The sequence below is a fragment of the Lathyrus oleraceus genome, chromosome 6, assembly GCF_024323335.1.
Source record: "Lathyrus oleraceus cultivar Zhongwan6 chromosome 6, CAAS_Psat_ZW6_1.0, whole genome shotgun sequence".
NCBI classification, from domain to species: Eukaryota; Viridiplantae; Streptophyta; class Magnoliopsida; order Fabales; family Fabaceae; genus Lathyrus; species Lathyrus oleraceus.
Window position 1 is genome coordinate 179,796,950 of NC_066584.1, and position 5,375 is coordinate 179,802,324.

Genomic DNA, 5,375 nt, shown 5'->3' on the forward strand with positions numbered 1-5,375 from the left:
CACCATTCAGCTTCAGTCAACTTGGCTTCCATGAGCACACGTAAGGAAGAAATCTCAACCTCTATGGAGAGCACTGCTTCCCTACCATACACAAGTGAGAAAGGGGTTTCCCCTGTTGAAGTGCGGACAGATGTACGATACCCATGCAAAGCAAATGGGAGCATCTCATGCCAATCCTTGTACGTGACAACCATCTTCTAAATAATTTTCTTAATGTTCTTATTCGCAACTTCAACAGCTTCCACCATATTGTTATTCAAGTTCGATCAATTATCAGTAATGATCTTGCTTGGCACACCATAACGACATCTAATCTTATTCTTGATAAACCTCATAACAACTTGCTTGGTTACATTTGCATACGATGTCGTTTCAACCCATTTTGTGAAGTAGTCAGTTGCCACCAAAATGAAATGATGTCCATTCAAAGCTTTGGGCTCAATCATCCCAATCATATCAATTCCCCACATGGAGAAGGGCCATGGGGAAGAAATAACATTCAAAAGTGTCTAAGGAACATGAATCTTATCAGCATAAATTTGACACTTGTGGCATTTCTTCACAAATTTGCAACAACCAGATTCCATTGTCAGCCAATAGTAACCTGCTCGCAACATCTTCTTCGCCATTGCATGTCCATTGGAATGAGTACCAAAGGAACCTTCATGCACTTCAGTCATCAACAAGTCTGCTTCGTGTTTATCCACGCATCTGAGCAAAACCATGTCGGAGTTTCTCTTGTACAGTATATCATCATTCAAGTATAAATTACCGACCAATCTTCTCAAAGTCTTCTTATCTTTCAAAGATGCCCCAGGCGGGTAAATCTAAGTTTGGAGGAAACATTTGATGTCGTAATACCACGACTTCTGGTCTTTGATCTCTTCAACAGCAATCACATGAGCTGGCATATCAAGACGCATCACAGACAAATTGGGAACTTTATTCCAATACTTTACCATAGTCATTGATGCCAACGTTGCAAGAGCATCTGCCATCCGGTTTTCATCTCGAGGGATATGATGAAACTCAAACTTTATAAAGAAAGTTGAAATCCTCCTCGCATAATCTCTATATGGTATTAAACTGTGTTGATTCGTCTCCCATTCACCTTTGATTTGATTCACAACCAAAGTTGAGTCTCCAAAGACATCCAAGTACTTGACTATGAGATTCATGGCCTCTTCGAGCCCCATAATGCAAGCTTCATATTCTGCCATGTTGTTTGTACACTTGAAAGTTAATCTAGCTAAACTGGTACATGCGTGCCTTGAGGAGTAATGATTACTGCCCCAATGCCATTACCATACTGATTAACAGCTCCATCAAATACCATGCCCCAACGAGAACCAGGTTCTGGCCCTTCTCCAAGCAATGGTTCATCGGAATCTTTCATTTTCAAGTACAAAATCTCTTCACCCGGAAAGTTATCCTGCACTGACTGGTAAACTTCAATAGGTTGGGGAGCCAAATGGTCAACCAAGATACTACCTTTGATCGCTTTCTGAGATCGGTATTCGATATCATACTCTGACAACAACATCTGCCAACGGGCAATCCTCCCAGTTAAAGCAGGCTTTTCAAATATATAATTGATCAGATCCATTTTTTATATAAACCAAGTGGTATGATTCAACATATACTCACGCAGACACTTAGCAGTCCAAGCCAATGCGCAACAAGTTTTCTCAAGCAAAGAATACCGAGTCTCATAGTCGGTGAACTTCTTACTGAGGTAGTAGATCGCAAGTTCTTTCTTTCTAGTCTCATCTTGCTGACCAAGGGCACAACCCATACTATCTTCAAGCACAGTCAAATACATGATCAACGGTCTTCATTCAACAGGTGCAGACAAAATTGGAGGCTCAAGCAGATATTGCTTAATACTGTCAAAAGATTTTTGGCAGTCTTTGGTCCAATCACAAGATCCATCTTTCTGAAGAAGCTTGAATATAGGCACACATGTGGCATTCATGTGGGAAATGAATCTGGAAATATAATTCAAGCGGCCGAGAAAACCTCTAACTTGCTTCTCAGTTTTGGGCATAGGCATCTCTTGTATTGCTTTGACCTTGGCAGGATCAACTTCAATACCCTTCTCATTGATAATAAAGCCCAACAACTTACCAGAACGAACACCAAAAGTACACTTATTGGGATTCAAGCATAGTTTATACTTCCTCAAACGTTGGAATAGCTTCAACAAATGCTCAACATGTTCCTGTTCATCAATTGATTTAGCAATCATGTCATCGACATAAACTTCAATCTCTTTATGCATCATATTATGAAAAACAGTAGTCATTGCTCTTTGGTAAATTTCACTAGCATTCTCTAGACCGAAAGGCATCACTCTATAATATAATGTTCCCCAAGGTGTTATGAATGTGGTCTTCTCCATATCTTCGGGTGCCATCTTGATCTGATTATATCCGGAAAATCCATCCATAAACGAAAAGACTTTGAATTTAGCAGTATTGTCTACCAACATATCAATGTGTGGCAGAGGGAAATTATCTTTCGGACTGGCTTTATTCAAATCTCTATAATCGACACACATGCAGACTTTTCCATTTTTCTTCGGCACAGGCACAATATTGGCCACCCATTGCGGATACTCAGCGGTTACAAGGAAACCGACATCAATCTGCTTCTGCACTTCCTCTTTGATCTTCATAGCCATATCAGGATGCGTTCTCCTCAACTTCTACTTGACTGGAGGGCATTCTGGCTTCAACGACAATCTATGCTCCACAATCTCAGAATCCAAACCAGGCATGTCTTGATAAGACCAAGCAAACACATCTGAGTACTCTCGAAGAAGATCAATCAACCCCTTCTTGACATCTGGACACAATCGAGACCCAATATTGACTTCCTTCACATCATCCTCGGAACCCAAGTTAACTAGATCAATCTTCTCTTCGAACGACTAAATGGTCTTTTCGTCTTTCTCAAGAAGATGAGATAATTCATCACTCACTTCTACATCACTTTCCTTCTCGACTTCAAACACATGGAATTCAAATTTTGGAGAAGGAGAAGGATCATTGTATTCAATGGGGTTAGGAACTAACCAGTATAATGATTTGATATCTTGATTTTAGATGCAGATGGACAATTATATTGTTTATTTATGTTTTTTGTGATTATCATTTTCAGAATAAAGCAAAAAAGTAAAAACAAACATCGTAGATGTGGATGAGTAGAATTAATTTTATTAATGATCAATTTGAAAATGCCCAAACAATGTTCACTTCTCCCTTAGGCATAGAAGAAGGATTTTAAAACATATAAAAGCAATTACTTAGTTCGATCCAAAATAAGAGGAATATCAACAGCAATCCAATTGTTGCAAGCCTTTCCATGCGTCAAAAAATTGGTGCAGTCTTCCTCTTCGTCATCCTCTAGCACAACAGCTAAGTGTTGTTCATTGCCATGAATGAACCCTCCGCTATGGAAGCTAAGTTGCATTTCTTCAGTCCTTGCAATTGATGAACCTTTCTGGAACCCCAAACCGGTTCTGCCTTTGTTATCAGAGACCTCTACCATACACCCCCACTGATCAACATCGCCTTCTTCCACAATCTTCTTAGCATCTTTCAACGAGGACATAGGTGCCCCAACTCTCTTTTTAGCAATGAACAAAGTTCCAACCTCATCCTTAGCTTCAACATAAGAGAAAGATGACAAATGGATAACTAACAACGCCTTCTCTCCACCAACAATCACTAGCTTGCCATTCTTCATAAATTTTAGCTTCTGGTGCAAATTGGACGTAACAACTCCTGCCTCATGAATCCATGGCCTTCCTAACAAGCAACTGTAGGCCGGGTGGATATCCATTACTTGAAAAGTAATCTGAAAATCACTCGGACCTATCTTAACTGGAAGGTCCACTTCACCAATAACTGTCTTGCGCGAACCGTTAAAGGTCCACTATACCTCATAGGCATTCCTTGATAAGATAGCTTTGACAAAGTTGACTTCAAAAGTACATTCAGCGACGAGCCAGTGTCAACAAGCACATTTGACAAAGCATCTTCTTTGCAATTCATAGAAATGTGCAAAGCCAAATTATGATTCCTTCCCTCCTCAGGGAGTTCTTCATCACAGAAGCTAAGATTATTGCAAGAAGTGATGTTAGCCACGATATGATCGGATTAGTCCACTGTAACATCATGTTCTACAAAAGCTTGTTCTAGAACTCTGTGCAGTGCTTCTCTGTGCGCTTCAGAATTCATGAGCAGAGACAACACTGAGATTTTTGAGGGGGTTTGGAGCAGCTGCTCCACCATATTGAACTCACTCCTTTTGATCAACCGAAGTACCTCATCATCATCGTTGGCCTTCACATTGGTGGATTCACCAGACTTACCCCTTGAAACACCAATCATATCTTCAACAGGAACTTCCACCTTCTTACTCACAACTGATTCTTCCTTATCATTTGGGAACACCGACCCAAACACACGACCACTGCGGGTCACCTTGGTAACATCAGCAATGCTCACCACAGAGCTAGTCGTAGGCAACGGAACCTCTTGACCACCCTCTATCATTGTAGAATTATACTGATACGTTACAACTTTATCAGATGAACACGGGACTGGGCTCCCTAACCGTATTACCAACGGCGATACTGATATATTACTGGCATTGTTACTGTTGCTGCTATCATACTAGATTACCTATCTCTCTGGTTGCTTGAAAACAGGCACTATGACATTTACATCGTCATCCACATGACAGGTTTGAACAATTTGAATCATACCTTCATCCATCAATCGATGGATGTCCCTTTTCACAACTTCACAACCCCTCGGGTTAACACTATAAATAACACAACCATCATGGTCATGCTCACAATTACTTACCAAACAAACATCCTTATGCATCTGCACCAAGGACCTCCTAATAAAACGCACATCAAAAACTTTGAATTCACCAGGACAACCATCCACCATATTCACAGAAGAGTTCTCATGGGCGGGCAATGGATTTGCTTTCACATTCGGTGCGTGGTCCTCGAAGGACACCATCCCACTCTTCATCATCTTTTGAACCTCATACTTGGGTGGATAGCAATTATCAATATCATGTACGGGTGCTCCCTGATGAAAAGCACAACGGAGCTCAAGTTTGTACCACCATTTTCAACTTTGTAAAATCTATGGAGTCTTGTCATTTATAGACTACCATTCTATTAAATAAAGTTGAGCTTTTATCCAATTGTTTCTACTCTTATTTACTTCAGCCAATAGTTTTAAATTTTATCATGATCATTTTAAAATTAATTTTTAAAATCGAAGTGAATTTTTCTTTAATATAAAAGCAATAATTTTGTTTCCAAAGCAAGTAAAAAAAATATCAAT